General features: G+C 35.8%; 1 protein-coding gene across 1 annotated transcript in view; it reads left to right on the plus strand.

Annotated features, from left to right (window-relative positions):
* The first annotated feature begins 1852 nt into the window (after window positions 1–1852).
* LOC134529003 (collagen alpha-1(I) chain-like) overlaps window positions 1853–24882 on the plus strand; it is a 181417-nt gene continuing 158387 nt past the window's right edge. Inside the window, exon 1 of the mRNA XM_063362670.1 lies at window positions 1853–2040. The gene's annotated coding sequence lies outside the window, so the exon portion shown is untranslated. The remainder of the gene's footprint in view (window positions 2041–24882) is intronic.

A 24882-nucleotide genomic window follows, 5' to 3' on the forward strand; every position in this document is an offset into this window, starting at 1 on the left:
TTATTACCAATTAAACAAAGAACATGACTGGTTAAGTAGGTAGTTGACAAAGCACTAAACACATTAAACAATGTAAAAATACTTCCTTTACATTACAGCAAAAAAATTGTTAGTACAAATTTTTGTTCAAAATTAAATACCTAAACTTTGTATTAAATCAACTATATGATTGTAAGTTGTATTGCTTGTAATTTTTATTTCATCTGATAATGTCCGATTTGGTTTATTTAAACAATAATATTTCTTGAGGTTACAATTATTGGCCTGTAGTAAAAATATTCTTTTTAGCAATAGTAACTGAATTTGTTATTAAAAAAATTAATAAACAATTTTTCTTTCTTATACGGTTAATATAATTAAGAAAATGTGGACCAAAAACACTGGAACAAACATTTTTTTTGCAGCAACGATCTTCGTAGATTTAAGTTGATATCTTCGTAAATTTTGGGTAGCTAGAAGTTTATTTAAGTACTTTAACTTGATTCTTATGTGTTTTTGTGAAACTTGTTAAGTGGTACAAAAAAAAAACACTCTCTTTTCTTCGATGAATGTTAGTTAGCTCCGTGTTCGGAAGACGGGATCCGGTGAAGATTTTGTGAAGATCAAGTTATCTGGATTTCCGAAGAATCCTTCGTTTATTGAGGTGCATTCTTAATTAAAATTTCGTTAAATTTACTTTATTTCTAAAAGTACAGATCCCGGTTAGATATTTGTGGTATGGAAGGACGCACAAGAAGTGAAAAAGGATCTTACTAAGCAGAGTTCTGGTAAATGTTCCTTTGAACACGAAATAAAAAAAAAAACATTATGCCCAAACACTTGAATATCTTGAATTCTTAAAATAAGATATAATTATCTATTTAATTAGTAGAGACCTCGAAAATCTAGCGCATTCGTCTGGCCTCAGGGTAGAATTCCAAGTCATAGGTGTACTCAACCCATGTTTTCTTTCCCATTGGTTAGTTTCTTAGCGAGAACATTTTTAACCCTGTTAATTGGCACTACATGATTCGCTTACTTGTCTCCTAGCATCATTGGCTCGCGGTCGTAGAGGGGCGTGGCCAAATAACTGTGGTCTAATCACGAACACGGTGCAACTAAATACTTTCGACTAAATGAATGCGCGAAATTTCCGTATCTCTAATGAAGTACGGGTTTAGTCTTGTATTTTACCAATCGTCCGAATTTCTTTAGGTCTACTCGACTACAACTGATTGTTTTGAAATGTCTACTCTTGAGAACCAGTTTTTTTTTAATATTTTGAAACGTGAACCGGTTAAAAAAAAAACACGAGCAAACACAACACAAGCAGTTTTCAAGTCGCAACGTTTAACGCAGAGTCGACGAGAGGAGTGCTATAAATCCACGTGGACCATATCTGGAAGGCCTGATAGGTACATCGACTGGCTATTGTTTACCCATGCCGGCGCATTCATGCCCGCGGCAGGGCGATAACCATTAGGCTATCAGCAAACATGCACGGTATCTGCGCCGGTGTGTCGCCCCCACTGCCGGAGGGGAGGGGGTCGCGTAGCAACGCCCTCCGGCCAATGGGCGGCGCGCGCGCGGGTCGCCATGGCGACGGGCCGGCCGGGCGCATGCGCAGGTTGCGCCGCGCGCAGTCACGTGATGGGCGTGGCCGCGCGCGCGGGAGGGGAGGGCGAGGGGCGGGCGAGGGGAGGGCGCGCGGAGGGGAAGAGGGGGTCCGAGCGCGCCGCGCGGCTCAGTGGCAGCGGCCAGGGCGAAGGCGACGCACCGGCTCCCACACACAGGCGCGCGGGACGCAGGCGGGCGAGTGGCGTGCGATGAGTGCGGGTCTGAGCGACTGAGGCTGTGCTTGCGCGCGTGCGGCGCGTGCCGACAACACGACGCCTGTTCACGGCAAGTTCGGCGGGCGCGAGACGGCAGCGCCTGGCGTCCTGGCGACCACCGCGGGCGCGCCCACCTTCCTCGGCCTCGGCGGCCACCCGCAGCACCCGCTGGTGGCCCATGGTGGTCCGGCGGGCGCGTGCTGCGCCGTCACCACCTCGCACAACATAGGTGAACCCCGCTGACCCTCCCCCTGCCCGCCCTGGCCGCGCACTGAGACCGACTCTGAGACAGTGCAGCGCGCCCTCCCTACACTTATACAACTAAACTACAGGCTCACGGCTAGTTTTCATGCAATATTCTTTCATTTATACTTTTTTTGTTGCTGTGGTTTTACAGATTTTTTTTGTAGCTAGTATTAAACTATATACTGTCAGTTATTAACAGATATCTGTATGCCTTTTACTGAAAAAAATATTGTACGTTACGGACAGTTTTAATCGCTTTGGCCGAGAGGCAGAAATTAATGTTTTTTTTTTGTTGCGTGTTTAGGCCTTACATTTGTCTTATGTTCTTTATCGGATCCTAGTAATAATTATCGAACTGTGGTTAGAATTGATACTACCCAATGCTTAGGTAAATCAGAATCGTAATATTTGATTTTAAACTGTCGGCATTTGATCTCAGCAGATAGCCTATGTACCTATAATGTTCAATTCATGAAACACCAGCCGATGCACATGCTTTCTCGCTGAGTAGGTGTTAATTGTGAATAAAACCAGTAGGTAATAAGAAGCCTTTACTTAAAAGACATAGCATAAACCCTCTGTAATGACCACGCTCTTTACGATATATTAATACCATGTAAAATAAAATCAAATTATAAATGTAGGTACTGGGCCCAATATGTTCCGAATATGGAACTATTTTAGACTTGTTGAAAGGCATTAAACATTACCAAAGGAGCAATATATATACTTAATTTTATAAATTTCTATTAGCCTGTTTTAAAATGAGTTAAGGTTACGTATAGGTACTCAATTGTACTTCAACAATTTTCATCCTAGTTTTATTTAAGAGTACTTAAGGCTAGAAAAAGTAGTGTCTTGAGGCATCTCACTTTAGCCTAAATTTTTATTTTTCCATTTAACAATTCTTTAAACATGAAATAAAAGTTTCTTAAAGCTTGCTATCAGAAAACGTGATATATAAATTTACAAAGAACACGTTTACTGTTGTTTCAAGTATTTATTTAAAGGAACATAAGGAAAAACCACAAAAAAGTATAACAAAATAATTTTTTATCAGTATGACATTTAAAAGTCTTGGCTATCTTAATATAATGGCAGTAACAAGGTGTGTACACCTAGCCTATTCGTTGCCAGATAAGTAGGCACATATATGTATATTGGGCACCAGTAAACCAAGCGAATAACCTCACAATGATTTTTCTATGTGTGAAGATAATATCAGAAGGTATGGGAAACCACTAATCACTCCTGCGGCAAACAAAACAAATTCTTGATTGTTGGTTTGGCTATAATTGTTAGGCCTAGATCCATGTTAATGAAAATCTAATGTGTTCTGATGAAATTATTTTAAAGTTGTAAATAAAAAAAAACATTACTGAATTAAAAGAAAAAAATATTTTACGTCAAAAAATATTTAATCGCATGCCTGTCACGTATAAAGAAATAAATAATTCAACGACAGGACCTTTAACGTTGAGCTACATTCTTTTACGAAAATTAACAATTTTAAAATAAATAATTTTTTCTCTGAGCTTTTTATTTTGAAAAGTACCTACATTCTTTATTAACTTTCGTTATAGGCCCCTCACGTACAGTTTTTTTCCCCTTCAAAACCGAACACACGGCAATTGTCATCTCTAACTCGAACGCCTGCGTGTATAGCTATATACCTATAGGTATAAAAAAAAACAAATCCAAAAGCATAATAGGTTACATTAGCATTAGGGCGTTTAATTCGAAAATATAGGCTACCTAAGAGTTTTAAATAAATATATGGAATACTTACGAATTTATGTAATCCATTAACCATAGTAATTTGTACGAACTTTGAAAGCTGTATTTTTTCCTGTTTTTGCAATGTTTTTTTTTTCATGTGGCCATTAAATTGGTGCCATTAAATAAAGCTATTAATGTTTATTTACCTGAACAAAAACAATTTTAAACGAACACGTAGGGCTACTGAATTGTAACAGTGATACAAAAATTTAACTGCGGCAGTAATAAGTGGGTCTCATATAAGACTGCAACTACTAGCTGAAACGTAGCTGAAAATTAGTGTTTGAAAACAAAAGTCAGGACCATTCAACGCTGGTTATCTGTGGCTGGTCAGTTATAGACGTTATGTCTTATTTTGGAGTTATATCCGAAGTCCGTCACTGGATTGTGTGGAGGTGAGCCAGTAACACGAGGACAATTTAATGAAATGTGTATACATCTGCAAGTAATGTAAGTTCTAAAAAGTGGATCCGAAAGATTTGTTCGCAATAGAGGGACAGGCGATGCCACTTTATAACAGAGTCAAGTGGCTTGGTTTTCCTAAAATGCGCGTCAGCAATCTTCTTGAATAGCTTAAATTTTACTTTCACAGCGATGTTTACTGTTTTAAATCTTTATAATTTATGTTATGAGTCTAATTTATAGAAATTTTCTCTGTTTAATATTCCGTAGGCTGATTTCGCGGCAAATTCTTTGAAATGAAGTGGACAAAAGGAAGGTGTGTCATATGGTTATAACATATCTAGCTAAAGCCTTTCTTGTACAAAAGCTTACAATTGCAAAGTTATTTTTAATGCTTAGGATGTATCAACATAATAGGTACTATAGTATTTTAGGGATTTAATGTTAAAATAAATTAAAAATATTTAAACCTTAAACCATTCCTTACTTTTTGAAACGCCCGCGCTTTAGCTGCACTTTCAGAGAGGCTGAACATTAGTACAAAAATTAAGAAATACATATATATGTTTTTATAATAAGTTCTTGTATAGATTTTATACTATTATTAATTACAATACAAATCTTAAACTTGGGTTACTACAATACAGAATTGAGAAAGTGCTGAAGTCGTTTCTGATGTAATCTCGTCCTAATCAAAACAATAAATAACATAACGATGCTTTTAATCACCAACACAGAAACGGAATAATTATTTACTATTCCTCAAGTGTTTAAGAAATCGTACTAAGAAGTATTTGTGTTGACGTGAGACCAGTCATATTCTTGTGGTTATGAGTAAACTCTCGAGTGGCGAAAAATGGTGTGTTTACTACGTACTTGGTGCACAACATAACTGTAGAAATTATTCTGTATTCATATGTTTACAAATCTCATAGCCTAATCAAATATAAACGCATGCTGTTAAGTGATATGATGGCTTTGAAAAATCAACGAAAAAATATATAAGTAGACCACAAAACCTATAGTAGGGCTGGCTCGTGTTATCTATATCTAATTCATCAGTCATTTGCAATGAATTATGAATTATCGTATTCGTTACATTAGAACATAGATAATATTTATTAATTACATATATATCATCACACATGATTTCTTGAACATTGATTTTTAGTTAGAAAATAACTTATTAATTTCTGAAGACATGACTATTTTATATACAGTGTAAAATCTATATAACGGCACTTAACGGACTGAGCAATTTGCGGCGTTATAGAGAGTGGTCGTTTAATGGAGAGAAATAAAAGATATCATTTAACTATTCTATAATAATATGACCGGCCCCGAGACGGGCATATTATTCTGGCGTTGTCTATAAAACCATGATAGCATTGCTTGAACCACATTTCGTATTGAGGTTTCTTTAATTTATTAGCAGATTTTCCATTCTCCTCTGCTTGCAGAATTTTTTCTTTGTTTTTCCATATTGTAGGCACAGTAGAGCGGCTGAATCCAAAGCGTTTTCCATCACTGATCTTTTCTCCCGCCTCTATTGAACGCATTAATAAAACCTTTTCGTCAATACACAAAGATTTTCGTTTACTCGCCATGTTTACAGTTCGAAAGTCTGTAAGCAACTGCGAAAATGATAACAGATAACAACTTGACAAAAGTCTAGTGACCGAGGTAAACATGTGCAAGTTCGTCATACAAAAACAAAGGACAAAATTTCTTAGAACCCCCGGTACGTCAGTCGAAGTAAACACGTGCTAGATAATACAACAACAAAACAGCAAACAAAAGAATGTACACAGCTGCAGTTCTTATCAACTTCGGCAACTTAGATAGTACTGTTTAATGATACCTGTTGTTGTTAAATAGTGTGAGCGTGTCACTATATACTTAGGGTGTGTTATTGTATAGAAAACAAGGAAAACCAACCAAAGTCAAGCTATTTCGACGTTTTAAGGAATTTGTCTTTAAATCGAGTTACTTTATAAAGAGTTTACAATGTAAGTTATATGAAATAGTGTTTTCAATGTAAAATGTTCGTAAATCGTACTGTTAAAAATTTTCACCTTAAACTTACGTACGAAGAACGCTGGTTATAAATTATCCAAGGATCTTTGTAAATTTATCGTTATCGTCGTAAATTTTGCGGATAAAAATTTTTCCTTACTTAGAACAAGAACCCACAACAATAATCTTAGTAGCTATATAAACAAAGCATTCTTACACTGCGATGAAGACGACTGAAAATAACACACACATTTCTTCCACGCGTGTATGTATCCTGAACTCGGAATTTGAAATGCGGCGCAGTTTCTACGAATAACCAGTTATCTGAAATTACAAACGAACAACTCTTCACATAGCCCTATTTGAGGCGACTTCTTCGTTGGACTGACTTGCAGGAGTGTAGGAGAGGTTATTAGGTTATATTGTAATAAATTATAATTGGAAAACCTGAATGTAATGAAACAATAAGTAGTTTTGATACAAATGCGCCTCCCCGCATTTCTACGTTGTTCTTCACCGTTTGCAAAATGGAACATGTTGGTTTCATTTATTGAAATTTACTTGTAACTTATCTTTATCTAGTATCATTAGATGCAAATTTACGAATAACAGTAGTTATAAATTATCCAGATATCTTCGTAAATGTATTGTCATCTTCGTAAATTCACGGGTACTAAGTTCACTTACTTTAAACATGAACCCACAAGAATAATCTTGGTATAATAGCAAAACATTCAAAAACTGTTTACGACTTCTGCAAAAACAGCAATTATTTCTTGCACAAACGTATTTACCTCATTTACACCGACAAACAAGCAGTAGGATATACTCGGAAGTCGAAGTACGGCGAAGTTTCTTCGAAGTTACAGTTGTCTGAAATTACGAACAATCTTCGTTTATTTAACACAAATGATTAGTTTGAATGTCCGTAAATTTACTAAACCTAATTTCAACTTATGCGGAAAGGTTTTGTCTTGGTTTCCACGTTCCGTATGGATACTATGTAGAAAATAGAATCTTTAAAGGCTATACATAGTGGTTTTAGCACGGTATGTGGGTACTGGTTACTAAAGCAAACTGTCATAAACGTAAAAATAAAACGAATGTTTTGGGAATTTGAGCTTAAAACCGTCAAATATTGTGTGATTTCGAAGTCTTCAGTCATAAAATATTAGCCGAAGTAACTATCGGGGAGCTTTAATTTAGCGACTAGTTTTTGTATATAAAAATTATTTAACATATAATAGGTTAGTGAAAGTTAATTTCAGCCATAATATAATTAATAGTTGGAAAACAATTATTTATCGCAGATAGTCTAAGCACGTTTCACACCTTAGTAAGCTTACGTTTTTCCTTAAATGTTAAGTGGTTTTGCGAGTCATTTTATGTAGATATAGGGCTTAATGAAATGTAAAGGCGTACGGCGACATGCTAGCGGGACATATTTGTAAGATTGCTGAAGATAATTTACACTTACCAAGGAAATGCTGCACACAATACGTTTTACAGCGCATAACTCAACAGCCCGGTGTAGGAAATGCAAGTGATGTGCAAGCGAAAAGAAAGAGCCCGGTGAAGCTAAAATCAAATTTTTCTGTCTGTGACCATCGATTGTGGTATGTATAGTTCAAACTTGCTTAGCATTTTAAATCAACATAATGTAAAATTATTATAAAATTACCTCAGACGTAAAGTAAATTGTCTAGTTTGAAATTTTGGTTGGAATTATAAATTCATATCAAAATATTTTGTAGGTACCTACCTACCAACTTTATAGGACCTACGTGTGCTTATGACAATAAATGCTACTAATAAAGACGTGAAAAATACCGTGTAATGAAACGTAGGCTAAATCCAAAGAAATATTATAAGTGGTATTTTAAATGTTTACTTACGACGTATTGAGCTTATAATCTGAGTGGTATATAAATTTTGGTTGTTACTTAAATATCGCTTCATATAAAATATAAGTATAATATGACGTAATAGTTTCGCTTAAACTATCCTATCTTACCTATGCGTATTCAGGCTTTCGAAACATTTCAATCTGCCGTATTTTAAATAAATTTTAACCAACGCTTTTCTGTATTTTATTTTACTAGATCAATCAGAATTTTTATTTTATATTCTAAATTTCGGGTTTTTTCATCAAGGTATTCGTTTTGTTTTGTCTTTCTTTCATGAGCTGAGAGTCAATTTACCGGATACATTTTATCTTGCATATATTAATTATCAACTAAGTACTTTAAGAGGGTTTAGTATGTAGCCTACCTTGCAGCAACACTTAGTAACGTTTCTAAAAATAAATGCTCATCATGAAAACAAAATATAAAATAGCGCTTTTTACTTACTTCGAAATAATGTAAGCTGAATTTATATGCTCTTAACATTAGTTATATTCTCTTAGCATTAGAAACATAATAATTTCAAATAAATAATCCAACTAAAAATTTAGTTGTTTAGTTACCGTACACTGCTGCTCAAAACTAAGCCACATATAAGTCACCGTTTATGCACACACAATGTTACACGTATATTCATTCTCATCTATTACCAGCAAAACCTTTTTAAGAACACATACTTAACAACGAACATGTCTACATTGTATCGTTGGTTACACTGTTTGATTACACAGTGTTTGCATTGTATTTCTTTTGACTCATGTAAATAAACAGGCTACTGCATTTCAGAAACCGCCGTTCTTCGACAAACTAACTGAATTCAAAATAGTTGTATAAAAAATATTTAGTTTTTCCTTTAATTAACACACCATCGACTTTCAAGAAGCTACGAAAGAGTCTTTCAATGTAAAAACGTTATAAAAATTACATAGATTCTATACAAATATTTAATACTTTTACATTTTCTTCGTGTGATTAAAAAAACATTAGGCGTACGTTACTTACACAATGTTTCTAGAAAACCAAATTGTACTCTAGACCTCTGTTAAAACTACTTGACTATAAATCTTAAATAAAAATATCTTACCTGTTTAGTGATACATTTGGATGTATCTATAGCCTATGTGAAAATAAGCATACAATAAATGTTAAGTTAATAAATGTCCTACGAGTTTCCGCTACGCTACAGTATTTTGAACACATATCATAATTATATTATTGAAATGTGCATAATTTTTCTAAGTGTAAATAGACAATGACCAATTATCTGCAAAATACACATACGTATTCACAAAATATTATTAAATTTAAGTTCATAATGTGCCTTATATTTATATATCATTAGTTCAAAAACATCGTTTAGCTACTATTTTCACTATCTTATGATTAATCAGTGTGTACGATGGTGAAGATCAAGCCACTAGACGAGCACTATCCAGATCGTGATTTCGATTCTGACCAGTTCACTCAGTTTTGCATGATTTTTTTTTCATTTAATAGTGATAAATTTAGAAATAACTTTACAGTGAACATCGTAGATCAACAGACTAAATCTACCAAAAATACCTGTATATTTCTGAATGAAGTAGATACCACTACACACATTCATAGTAAAATGTTAATTTTACAATGTGTTTTGTGTAAATGTAACTGGCATTAGTGGTAAAATCTTGTTATATTCAATGCATATGTACATTTATATAAAATAGCGTAAAAATACACCAACAGATAGGGCCTATGACACAGTTATAAAATCGTATTGATTTTACTTTTAAAATTAAAATATTATCTTAGGCGAATATAGTGGTCAAAAGAAGCACAAGTTCTGTGCAGAAATAAACTAACATCAGGGTGGATACTGTACTATTACATACATTATAAGTGAAAAGTTCACAAATTTTTTAGGCAAGACGTCAATGTACCCACACTACGGGTTGCGATAAAGAGACTTCCAAGATTAAAGTAGGATCTGAAACACTTGGATAGTAACTCGGTGCTCATTAAATTATATGAGCGAAGAGTCTGCAATGGAACGATATTTGAATGATTCATGCAGTGGTGAATTTTGATTGAATGCAGATTTTTTGGACATAGGCCATTGCTGTTTTGCACCGTTTGTCATGGAAAAATACCGAAAATCAAAAAATAGATAAATAAAAGATATGGAGATAAAAATGTACAGAAAACAAGAATGATTCAGCACGGGCAAAAATGTTCAACATATAAATAACAGACAGCACAAGAAGTCCATTGAAGGAACTTAGTCATGAAAACTAATAGCCTACATACAACAACACAGGCGAATACAGTGGGGTAACAACGAGACAGATTAAATGCAGGCAGTCAACAAACCTGGACAACGCAGCAAACATATAAACACAGCGCTGAAGATAAACAAGTACTACGGTCAACACAACGACAATAGCACTGACGAACACAGAAGGTTTCCAATGAGAACAAGTTACGACGTTTCGGGAACTGACATCTGTTCCCGTCGTCCCGTCATTTTATCTTCATTTTTTTTAAATTTATTTGTTTGATTTTCGAAATTGTTCCTTGACAAACAGTGCAAACCTGCAATGGCGCATGTCCAAAACACTGCGTCAAGTGTGCAATGGAGCCGTGACTTGTGTCATGTCGTGCCGTCTCGCCTTGTCGCGTCCGGCCTGGCAGGAGGGTTTCTGCCGGGGAGTTCACTCAGTGCTGGGGTGGTCTCCGAGTACCTGAGGGCGACCAGAGAGCCAACACGGTCTTCGTGAAGAGCTCGCGTGTTTGTAACGCGACGGAAGAAGTTGGTTAGCTCCGCCAAACATACTTGAAATTGATTTTCTCCGTTCGGCTTACCGGCACACAAGTACGTGAACTTTCCCAGGCGTAGTACTGGTATCTTTGGATTGGTAGCATGGCGAGTCGCTTTCTTTCACAGCTCTCGCTGAGTGCCTGCACTGTTAACCGTTTTTACCTTCAATTCACGAAGAATTACAAGTGATACGTACACTTACTTCGAACATGAATCCAAAAGAATAATTTGGTGTGTTAACAAAACATTCTTAAGTCTATAGCAACGAACACCTTTTTTTTTTCCAAGCGGTTTTATCTTCGTTAAGAACGAATCACGACTACAACTCGGGAGTCGAAACACACCGTAGTTTCTACGCAGACTCAATTACTTGAAATTACGAATAACTTTTCGTTTATTATATTCAATTCTTCGTAATAACGTCCGAAAAATTGACTATAATTTCTAACAGCGTAGCCCTAGGCCTCGGTTGTTTTTCTCGTGCGTGTCCTTCAGGTCGTACTGTGGTGTGTTTGAATTATACCTATATGAAACCTATTTACATTATTTGATGTAGGCTAAATTCAGTTTCTTAAAAAGGATTCAGTGAAGTTGGTGTTATTTAAAAATGATTTTAAAATCCAAACTGTGATATTTGCAGAACATCTTAAACAATTTATGTTTAAACTAGTTAATATAATTATGGTGATAGGACCTAAATTTGGGCTACGCATTCATTATTCAATAATGTGAGATTTTTAGGTTTTTATGTTTTCAAAGGTTTAGAGTTAATACTGCACTGTTTAACATTTTCACCTTAAATTTACGAAGACCGCTCGTTACAAATTATCCAGGGATGTTCGTAAATTTACGAATACTGAAACCACTTACTTTGAACACGAACACAGAAGAATATAAGGTAAAAGCACCTATTATGAGACCTTTCCTAATATGAGAACCTAGACTTTCTCAGCCGGGAGCTCCTGAACTCTAGCGGACAATACACTAACTCGGTGCAGTGAACGTTTTCTTGCGTGTGTATTGTTTTCATTAGCGAGCGAATGTGTAGACAAGCGTGGTTACCTATTTTGTGTTTTACGAGCTATCGAGTTTTCCACCGAGATTACAGAAACGGCTTACATATAAATCAAGGTAAGGTTACTTGTTATAACATTCATACACGATCATTGCTATATAGATGAGTGGTTATGTGCATGCTAGTGAGATTGTGTTTTGTGCACTTTTTGTATCCGCAACACAATGTCTTTTGTTGCATATTGATGGCTCCTATTATGAGACCTACAGAGTACCCTTTTATGGGATACTATCTCATATTAGGAACCGGGTCTCATATTAAGAGCTTCCTGCTAAATAAAGTATTATGCATTTAAACATCAGAATATCATTTAACTATCGCCTTGTTACAATACAATGATTATTTATTATGTTAAAATGTAATTAAATTGCTTCATATCTAGTATATAGTAATATAATTCTCGTTATTAACAAACTGTAATGACATATATCATAATTAATGCTAGTCTTAGAATATAAATTCATAGTCATAAATTAACAGTTTTCTTTGCCTAAAATGACATTGATTTGAACTTTATTATTACCCTTCATATTAATGTTTTTCTTTTAGATGGATCCTAGCCGAAATCCGAAAAGGAAGAAATGGGACAAGGAGCAGATGATCCTAGCTGTCAAAGCTGTACAAACAGGTACTATGGGTTACAAGTCAGCAGCGAAACATTTTGGGGTACCAAAAAGCACAGTGGAAAGGTATGTGAAAAATACTGAATTGCGTTCTGATGATTTGGTAAATGTGCCATTAGGAAGAAGGCCTACATTAAGCTGTAAACTAGAAAATGAACTTGTAACATACTGCATTGAGATGGATAAAAGGTTTTATGGGTTGAGGAAATGTGATATTAAAAGGATGGCCTTCCAACTCGCCATTGCTAATGGTATCAAACATCCATTCTCAGAAAAAAATAAATCAGCTGGTAAGAAGTGGATGGGTTCTTTCTTAAAGCGTCATCCACAGTTGTCATTAAGAGTTCCCCAAGGCATTTCTCACGCCAGAGTAAAAGGTTTCAGTCCTGAAAATGTAAAAAAATTTTTTGAGCTCTATGTAACTGAATTTGACAAAATTAAAGGCCGTCCTCACAGGTTGTACAATGTTGACGAGACTGGGGTAACTGTGGTACAGCACAGAGCTGAGATGGTAATATCCCTGAAAGGAAAACGAGAAGTAGCTGCACTGACATCAGCTGAGAGAGGGTCACTCATAACAGTCGTTACTTGCATGAATGCAGTTGGTTCTTTTGTCCCTTCATTGATAGTGTGGCCAAGGAAGAATATGAAAATAGAACTCATGGATGGGGCACCAGCTGGTTCTATTTGGGGATGCCACCCTTCTGGATGGATTCAGGGGGATTTGTTCACAAAGTGGTTTGATCATTTTATTGAATATACAAAGCCATCACTTGAAGACCCTGTTCTTCTTGTTCTCGATGGCCACTACTCACACACCAGAAATGTTGATGTGATACGATTGGCTAGAGAGAACCACGTATCAATCATTTGTATCCCTCCTCACAGTTCACACAAAATGCAGCCACTGGATGTAGGCTTCATGAAGCCACTGAAAACCTATTATGCCTCAGAAATACAGTATTTTTTAAGAAACAACCCTAACCGTATTGTAACACCACTCTTGGTTGCAAAGTTGTTCAGTGCAGCATATCAACGAGCTGCAACAATGGAAATAGCTGTCAATGCATTCCGCAAAACAGGATTGTACCCATTCAACAGTGATGGGTTTCGTGAATGTGACTTTGTAATTCACAGTTGTCAAGAAATTCTTGATAGAGATGTTCATACCAGTGCAACTATCATCGCCACTTCGAATGACACATCAACTGGTGCAGGACCATCTAATTCTCACCCTGTTCTGCCTATGGATCGCCCACATTTTTCTGGCACAGGGCCTTCTGATGATAGTCCTGCTCAAACTATGGACATCACACCTATCTCCTAAAGACATTAAGCTACTTCCTAGTCTTTCAGCAAATTTACAAAGCCGAAGATGTGGCAAAGCATCTGTAATAACCTCATCGCCTTACAAATCTGATCTCCTGAAGTTTGTAAGTTTGAGAAGTTTGAGTTTGGAAAGAGCAACAACAGCAAAAATTAAAAAAGAAGCTGCATGGAAATGTCATAAAACCCTGACGAAAAAACCTTCTGCCAACTCACAAAAGACAAGATCACGAAGTTGTACAAGAAGATTAATGGAACAATCCAGCAGCGACGAGTCGGATGATGATTTCGACATCTTATCAGATAGCTCTGGTGAAGAAGACAACGATGCTGAGTGCCTCTTCTGTGGATGCATATTTTCAGATGACAAACATGGCGAACAGTGGATACAGTGTATTGTCTGCTGTCGTTGGGCTCATGAACATTGTGGTGCCACTGACAGTCACTTTGTGTGTCCTCAGTGCCAAAAGAGGATAAAGAAATAATGTGTCCCATATTAGGAAACCTTTTTTTTCCTTTGGAAAAGTGCAGTGTCTTCCTTTTTTTGCATAGGACGTAAATTTATTAGTTTAAAACAATATGTATATATTGCATTTTATATTTAAACATATCAAGTGATTTATTAGATGTCAAATGTTAATTTATGTTCACTTAATAAAAATATATGAATTTTATTTAAAAGGGGTCCCATAATAGGTGCCTTTACCTTACTTCGTATAGGATCAAAACATACAAAAATACTCTTCTTTTGTTTACGTGAGTGTTCAACCTTTGTTTAGAACGAAGCTTTCAACTCGGAAATTTTAAATACAGCATAGCTTTTTTTTTACGAAGATTCGGTTACTTGAAATAACGAAGAAGTCTTGGTTTATTTGAGTTGAATAGTTGGTTGGGAATCCCGCTCCTGAACAGCGCGACGCAGGCCGACTCACGAACTGCCATCGGACACGTGTGCAGGTATCGGTCGCACACTCTCGCGTGGCGAAGTGCTTGCAGACACACGACGAAGGTATTCGTTGCTGGTTGAGAGCGAAGCAGAGGGATGGTTCGCCGAGAGAGGCAGGCTCATAAAATCAATCTGGCGAGCGGGAACCTGCCGCGCGGCCGCCATTTTGTCTGCGTCTGTGCGGCCGCGCGGTTCCCCAAGTCCCGCACACAGACTGGCGCTGCGCCTGGCCCACATCGCGCGCTGCAGCTCAGGCTGCTTCGCCACACGTATTCCAAGCTGCTTCGAAAAAAAATTGGTTGTCTGTAAAGTCGGTTCACGGACGATAGTTTACCGTGACCACGTCATAACAAAACATTGATGAAATGATTGCATACTTTTATGAATAAAATTGAATCATTTTTATTGAATTATCACTAGTTTATATGGATACAAAGAACGAGTGAAATGAAATTGACTATTTAATTGATACATTTACTTTTATTTGTACTCATTCATTCAAATATGTTTATTACTTTAACGAACAGATTATTTTAACTGTAACTTTTATACATGTTTGCTATTTAACTTCTTCCAATCTGTGTTATTCCGTTAAGGATAGGACGATGATAGGAAAAGTAGGAAACGAATGGGAGTGTTTCAAGTTTAATGTGCCTCGAAAAAGTCAAATCGATGGTTGTTCCAATCGAGTGGAAGAGAGATAGATGCGGCACAAGCGTACAATGAGCGTAACGGGACACAGCGTAACGGGACACTTTTTCGTGCGTGCAGCCGGCGTTCATCGATTTATTAGACGTTGTCACGTCAAAAGGTTCGAAAACCTACACCGGAAAAGAAATGGCAATTTACGAGGAGAATCCATGGAAACTCGCTCTCACATCTAAAGCAGCAAGGCAGACATTTAGAACCTATTTAAAATGGAAGGCAATGGCGGCGATACCATTTAATTACTTTTATCTCACATTAATTTAAATAATTCTACATTTATATTTGTTTTATTATAAATTGCCTGTAGTGTGCTTGTGAAGTTTAGCACCCATCAAAATCACTTAAACAATTGCTAAGTATAAATATTTATCATTTTTATTAGAATTAATGCAAAATATGGCCCAGTCTAAGGTGGCTTGTAGTCCCGCTATCCGACACCTCCTACACAACCAACACCATCCATTAACATTACCTATGGTATTAAATTACCGTGGTTATAATGTAAACTGTCATGTTTTATAAGCATTTTCTCATCGTTACTAGCAAGTTTACAGTTCCAGATAGCTCCCACAGTTTCTGTCGGAATTCACGAACAAAAATCACGAACGAACCCCAACTTTCAGCCCCACCATTGTCTCATGGCACAAATTTCCACCCATGTAACACAATACCTACTCATTTTTCTCCTTGTAAATTTCCTAAAAACGTTTCTCTTCAATAACTGCAGTTAGCATCGCCATTCTTTTGTTGATGTGTGAACGTCTTAGCTCTCGGTATACCTTATTTGTAGAGACCTGCAAAATTCGCGGTTTCGATGGCCTTCAGGATAGACTGCACATACCACTGTACACTCGGACAAATAACGCAAGTTCATTGGCTGCCGAATTGTAAGTCGTCTCAGTTGGTTTGTCTGTGATTCGATCCTTCTTTGGATGAGGGACTATAACTGGTTGAGATTCGTCCAGATGAACAGTAAGCCAATAGCAAAATTATCTAAGAGGTATATGTGTTTGAATTCTAGCCTATCACCGAATGAATCCGCGAATTTTGCAGGTCTCTACGTTTTTGGTAGGAGTAACTTCGTGAAGGGAACGAAAGTCGATTGGAACGGAAATGTGTAAACACGATGCTGCTGTGGAAGTCTTAGAAATCTCGAAAGATGGCGGACATGCGTGATTCACCCGTATATAGGTACTTACTTTCGCGAACCTCGAGGACTGCATTAAGCGTATTGGTGTGGCAAACTAAACTTTATAGTAGTAGGCCTATAACTATCCTGTAAAACTTTATGTTATAATTTAGAGTCATAAAAAAATTATGAAAACTTAAAAATAAACATTACAATTTTAACAATCCTTAGTTATCATTGAAATGTGTAGAGATTGCGCAGCGTTCATCATACTGTAGAGACACAAGAACTTGATAGCCTGCAAATATTCGACACCATGTTGAATAAATTAATTTTGTGATTAAATTTGTACTGTTAAATTTTAAATGTTGAATCAGCTCAATAATTTTAAGGTTTGTTTTTAAGAAGTATTTACAGACTGATTTCTATCGTTTAGCCTAAGCAAAACCTAGTGTACATAAATTTAGGTACTTAGTGTTATAATGCGTGTTTTGAAATGATTTAGGCTAATTTTGTTTTAATGTATATACTAAACTTTAACTTTTAGTTTTGAAAATACTTCAAAGATAACGCCGCGTTCGTAATTCTTTAGAGAACAAACAAATTGTTAACTAACTTAGACGCCATGTTTGTTTCAACACAATTTTCCTACCTGCAAAATTATAAATATTTTTAAAGTTGCGATTATATTTTGTTATGACTATTAAAGTTTACAAAATGTATTCCAGAATGGCCTGACTACCACAAAGTTTACTTTTGGCACACCAATAGGCCTACATTTATTACATCCCCTGTTGTTTGCGATGGTTAATATATACGGGTTCATGTTGCCACACGTGGGTCCGCCATCTTGACTTCTTCGCCTCGTGGCTATAGCTGTTTCTGCATGCATGCGCATTTGACTTTCAATTTGTTAAATTTACATTGTGTAATGCCCGCTTTTTTGATCTGACAACGTCTAATAAATCGATGAACGCCGGCTGCACGCACAAAAAAGTGTCCCGTTACGCTGTGTCCCGTTACGCTCATTGTACGCTTGCGCCGCATTTATCTCTCTTCCACTCGACTGTTTATAAAGTGAAGTGAAAAGTTAATGTGGTTTTCATTGCTTATTACAACAAGAATTTCGGCAATAAAGGTTAATTATTCTTGCATTTTAAAAATCTAATTACTAGTATAATTTTAAGTATGTATTCTTTTATTATTAAAATAAAAATGATTCAATTTTATTCATAAAAGTATGTAATCATTTCATCAATGTTTTGTTATGACGTCGTCACGTTAAACTATCGTCCGTAAACCGACTTTACAGACAACCAATTTTTTCATTGCGTTTCTGGTGCATGCTAGAGTTTCAACTTCAGCGCGCCTAAAGAAGTATAACCTCAAACACGCAGGCGATGATAATTCCGCTCCAGGGGGAAATGTCCCATGTTCAGCGTTGAGGCATTTGCGTGCGACGCGTTCGATACTCCTGTTGTATTATCTTAAATTATCATCTTGTCAAACAGAATTAGTTATGTTTTAAAAAGGAAAAAAAAATGTTAACTCCACACCCCCCCCCCCCCAAATCAATACTTTTCGTATATTTATCACACTCAGCATTATTTTAAAGAATTATTCGTTAAATTTCGTGTCAGAGTTTCGTATTATTACTTCATTTGCAACTTGAAGACATGTGAATCTGCTTGTTACTGTGGGAGATGTTTGCTCATCACTGACGTGTGCTGAAAGAATAGCTCACCTTTCCCCCCGTTCCTTATTTGTTGAATGCACTGTTTATTTCCCTTTTTTACAAAGATTTTATTCCCTGGTTGTGTAAGGCTGCCCTGAAATACCGTGGGGTTTTTCACTTTTGGAACACATAATTATATGGAGATTATGTTACAGTGATCGAAAAAAACTTGCCACTACCTGGGTTTGGTGCCTTTTTGCGAATAATTTGGTTTGGAGAAAGGTTATCTTGTATCAGATTGTGAGTAAAGACTCAATAACTGTTCTAATTGCTTGGACTCAGTAATCCTGGGTTTTGAAGTGAACGTATTGCTGTAGATTTTCCAATATTGATATTAAAATGTGGTTAGAAAGACAGCAGAGTGGCGTTCGAATTCAATGGGCAGGCGTCATGGACAAGCAGACCGAGAAACTTTCAAGACTCGTACACATACGAACAACATTTGCGGCGGAACTAGTTTCACGTGGAAAACTTAGAGTGGCAAGAGGAATCATGGGGAGATCAACTCAGAGTCTCAACGGTATCTGGAAATATGCGAGTAAATTTCTGTACAATCAACAATCACTAATCACCTTAAAATTTCCCCGGAAAGTTCAATCCCTTCAATCTCAGAACCTTTAAGGTTTTGGCCATTTCAATGTACGCAGCTGCGACTCCTCTTCATGTAGTACCGGTAGTCTCTACACCTTATGCCCTTCCCATGCACTACTATCTAGGAGTCACTGTAGGCTTAACCACGCATAGTAAACATTAACGCCCTTTACAGAGTTTCTTCGTCTTTACAAGAAGAAAAGTCTAAATAACTTACTTAAAAAGGAAGTTTATATAGATTCTCTGGGTACAACCAGTTGTTCTGAAAAAAAAAAAAAAAATTTCTGCAGTCTGGCCAGTTTGAACTCTCATGCTAGCATTTTAAGAGTTCAGAGGATTTATAAAGATTCAGTGGGCATTAGTTTTGAAGGTGTGAACGTCTTATTTCCTCAGAGTAATAATGCTATAGTGAACCCATAAATGACTTACGGAGGGTTTTTTATCGTGTGATAATAGTGGGGTACACTGAGAAAATGAATTTTTTCTATGAGCCAAATACATTTGTTTTCATGAGGGCTGTTTTGTTCGGACAATATTTATTTGATTCTACCGAACGTTTATTTGATCGTGCTAAACGCTAGATGTGCAAACAAACAAAAAATGTTCCCATAAAAATTCATTTGTTTGAAAATTATTTATTATGCCAAGAAATTATTTGGTTGGTTCAACACTTGAAACTAATATTTAGTTTAGCCAAATACATCATTGAAATTCTCCAACTAAACCGTATGTTTGCTTAAACTTCAACAGTTCAAACAAATGTTTTATAGCGGCAACAATTAATTCTGTTAGCTATTCTAAACCACTTTGTTGGCGTATCTGTTTTTATTTTGTTGGGTACGATGAACCAACTCCATCACAGCACTGAATATGGCTGAAGACTCGCACATGCTGATGAGTAATTTGCACGAGTTCATTATTCTTACGTATGTACACGTGTTGAGATACTGGCCGATGAGACAACCAAGATACCTTAGAAGATTGTGGTTTTAGCAGCTTAGGTAACGTTTTTGCAGGTAAGTTAAATTTTATTAACTTATTATTCGTTTACTTGTAGGCTACTTGTTTTGTATTAACTGAATATATAAGTATCACATGCGTGTTTAAAACCTTGAATATTTACAGTTCATCATGATTTCGCCCATGGCATAGACCCTGCAATCTGCTGTTGTATTTTCGTCCAAAACACACAATCTAAATTTTTTTTTGACATTTCACCGAGTCCATGCTGATCCTGTATAGTAGCTATTCATATAAGCAGTGAATTTTCCTCTGTCTTCGTTCGTCTCAGTTCTTTGTTCTTTTTAGTTAAATTTTCATCAAATATAGGTCTTACAAAGTCTAATTTGTATATTTTTTAAGAAAGGACACATGTTTCATGAATTTTAAGTTATATCAATGTTTAATGATATCGCAAATAGCCAACGGCATGAAAGTAATAAAATTACATAGTATACTTTTCCGTTTATATTATTATAAAGGAAAGTATTTTTATTTAAAAAAATTAATAACAAGATTAAAATTCTTATTCTTTGCTTTAGGTCATGTTTTCCTATTATTCTTTAATAGGGTGTTTTGATAATTCAAGCAGTTAACCACTTTAAGTAGAAAGGTTAGGTATATAAACAAAACATAAAATCGTGAGAATGGTTTGTAAAGTTATCTCAAAAACATAAAACATTTTGTGATATAGTGTAAACGGTTGAATAGGCTGTTATCTACACTAAAAATACCATAAAATATTAACGATAGGTTAGCTGCATTTTAAATTGGTAATTCCTTACCGACCATTCAAATGAATTTACACTGTTTTGGTGAGTTACTAGAGTATGTCTTATGGGAAAATATAAAAACTTTAGAAAATTGTATTTTTGATGGTAATTCTGAAAAAAGAGCTAATTTTCTAGAAAAAAATCCAAAATGCTTTCCTTTATTTCTTGACATGTATTTTAATCTTTCTATTTGAGGGCATTGTGATATTTCAAGTATTTTACCATTAGTTTACCATTTTAAAGAGTGGTTAGGTTAGGTGAGTTGCATAAAAGTACTTAAAAATAGCGTGTATGGATGGTTAGGTTACGTTAGCTACATAAAAATATTGTATATTCATTTCAATGGTTGGTTAGGCATTACCAATTGAAAATATAGCTTATTTAACAAAACCATTTCTCTTATTATTTAATAGTATGTTTAATGTACAACTCTAATGATTTAAAATAATTTAATGTAGCTAATAAAACCCAAGTGTCAATGCATGCAATCTCACAGTATTTTTAACGTGATTCTGAAGGAGAGCCACATTTTTTTTTGTAAAACTTGTAATAAATATATATATTTTATACTTTATGGCATGTATTCTAATCGCTATCTAAACGTAAGTTCTCTTAAAGTAGTTTAACGATAATTGACCATTTTAAGCAGTGGCACATTAAACTAATCATCAAATCATGAGAGTGGTTGGTTACATTACGTTAGCTACATTGTGGACAGTTGGTTGGGCTAGGTTAACAACAATTAAAATATTTTAAAATTTTGTGAATGTTTGGTTAGGTAAGGTAACCTATACCTATTAAGTACATATAATTTGAAATTGTGTGAACGCTTGGTTAGCTACATTAAATATACTATCAAATATTACAAACGGTTAGTTGGGAAAGTTAGCTACATTTTCTATTGGTAATTCCTAACAATCGTTTAAATAATTTTACTGTAATTTTATTGTACATAACTTAACATACTTTCCAAAAAATTCTAAAATATTTTTTGACGTGACAACGTCCAATAAATCAATGAACGCCGGCTGCACGCACGAAAAAGTGTCCCGTTACGCACATTGCCCTGTTACGCTGTGTACCGTTACGCTCATTGTACGCTTGCGCCGCATCTATCTCTCTTCCACTCGATTGGAACAACCATCGATTTGACTTTTTCGAGGCACATTAAACTTGAAACACTCCCATTCGTTTCCTACTTTTCCTATCATCGTCCTATCCTTAACAGAATAACACAGATTGGAAGAAGTTAAATAGCAAACATGTATAAAAGTTATAGTTAAAATAATCTCTTCGTTAAAGTAATAAACATATTTGAATTAATGAGTGCAAATAAAAGTAAATTCATCATTTAAATTATAGATTTCATTTCACTCCTTCTTTGTATCCATACAAAATAGTGATAATTCAATAAAAATGATTAAACTTTATTCATAAAAGTAGGCAATAATTTTATCAATGTTTTGTTATGACGTTGTCACGTTAAACTATCGTCCGTAAACCGACTTTACAGACAACCAATTTTTTTCCGTTCGATCTCATTAAATAAACCGGTGTGGCATTAGATTTTGCGGTTGATTAGGAAAGGTTAGCTACATTATAAATACTTTAAAACATTGTGGATGGTTGGTTATATTAGGTAAGTATAGCTACATTAAAAATACTGCAAAATCATTTTATGGTTGCTTAGCAAATAATTTTTTAATATGTAGCTATCCAGGGCTAGGAAACCGTTTACATGATTTCACAGTATCTTTAATGTAGCTGTCATAACCAAATCAACCGTCCACAATGTTTTAAAGTATTTATAATGTAGCTAACCTAACCTAATTGACAATTAGTTATCATGAGTTGTCCAAAATAAACATTCACGGAATATGGGGCGTCCCGAGAATATTTGTGGAAGACAAAGGCTTCCTAGATTTTATACGGTATGAAAAAAAATACAAATCCACGAAGTACGTTTCTTCAATTAGGTATTTTCCTCTAAAAACAATTAAAAATAAATACCGTTGCCTTGTTTATGATATTTCCTTTTATCAACATCGCCATATTTATTTACAATGAACAAAAAAATTTGGTTGTCTGTAAAGTCGCTTTACGGACGATAGTTTAACGTGATAACGTCATAACAAAACATTGATGAAATGATTGCATACTTTATGAATAAAATTTAATATTTTTATATTAATAATAAAAGGATAAATACTTGAAATTATACTAGTAATCAGGTTTTTAAAATGCAAGAATAATTAACCTTTATTGCCGAAATTGTTGTTGTAATAAGCAATGAAAACTACATTAACTTTTCACTTCACTTTATAAACAGTCGAGTGGAAGAGAGATAGATGCGGCGCAAGCGTACAATGTGCGTAACGGGACACAGAGTAACGGAACAATGTGCGTAACGGGACACTTTTTCGTGCGTGCATCCAGCTTTCATCGATTTATTAGACGTTGTCACGTCAAAAAAAAAAAACCGCTCTCTCGTCTGTGAAAAGAAGGCTTCCCCTCGCATGGGCCCGGCGAGCCAGACAGAACGTAGCGCGACCCAAACAGAGGCCTCAGTCTCCGCCCAGCCACACGACCACGCGGCCATTCATGTCCCGTTAGACATCCACCACCCTGGACCCTACTCAGGCTTTCCGGGCTCCCTACCTCTGACCTGCTGCATGGAAACCATATACGTACCATGTTGACGTGATAACGTCTTATGACTCGATGAACGCCGGCTGCACGCACGAGAAATTGTCACGTTCCTCCTGAGCCGAGCGTGCGAGAACTCGCCAACCACCGTGCGAGAAAATCTTCTGTAATATCAAACAGGTTAAGGCGGGCTTTTTAACTAATTGTTCTTGATTATATCTAAACAATTTATTTAAATTAGATTTGCAAAAACAGTAAATAATATTTGAAAATTAAAAAGTATGCAATTTTTCATCAATGTTTTCTTATGACGTTATCACGTTAAATTATAGTCCGTAAACCGACTTTACAGACAATCCCCCTTCTTTTTCTTGTAGTACAAATTTAAAAAAAATATTTGTTTTTAAATGCTAGATCACAATAGATTATCACTTTACTCATTTTTCATTGTCCGGTTTGCCTTTTCCATATATATTTGGGACACAGTGAAAAGTGCATTAATTACATAAGGTGACCTGATTAGGTACACTCTGTTTCACAATATTTTTAAAATATTACTGATAGACGTCTTCAGAGTTGGAAGATCTGTAGGCTATACTGCACTTCTACATGTGTTTACGATGCTGATTACTAGCATCTCTACAATTCATAACGTTGTAATTTTGAAATTAATTTAGATTTTCACTTATATTCCGGAGAATATTTTTACAGTCTCACTTTGGGTCCTAGCAGTGGTTTTTAAAGATCTTCGCCGTGACACCCGAGCCAGTGTCCCAGCTAAAGGCGTTTCCACTCTCTACCAGTTTATAACTTCACAAAGAGCTAATTCGCAACCGTCGCGTGCATGCGCATACACTGGTACGATGACGTCACAGGCAAAACGAATACTGCGCGTAAAACACGTGCAGACACGACCCAGTTGTTAGTCTCGTGGTTATCAGCGTTTCAAAACTGACGGTATTTTGTAGCACCGACCATCACTGTACCGAGCGGATAAGAGAGGTTTTCTTAACAAACTTTCAATCATTGGTTTTTATAAAAACCGAAGTAGGTTAACATGTTCACGTTCTACTGTGTTTGTTTGTGGCCTGTTGTGTTGCGGGTAAAAAGAGGGGGGTTATAAATAAGACAAATTGTGTTTGCCTGTTGGTTAGGCAAGCGTTTCTTAAGTCTGATAAATGAAAACAATAATATGGTTTTGTGTATACCACATAGGCTATACCTTACTTTAAACAACACGTCTTTAATTATTTAAAGGAAAGTGTAGGTATTTTATTTTACTGCAGGTAGATTTGTTAATACCAGCCACGGAAAAAAAGTTTATTTTTCATAACTTTTAAAGCAGAGCGAGACCTGCTGTATGAAAACAATATCCG

The sequence above is a fragment of the Bacillus rossius genome, chromosome 2, assembly GCF_032445375.1.
Source record: "Bacillus rossius redtenbacheri isolate Brsri chromosome 2, Brsri_v3, whole genome shotgun sequence".
NCBI lineage: Eukaryota > Metazoa > Arthropoda > Insecta > Phasmatodea > Bacillidae > Bacillus > Bacillus rossius.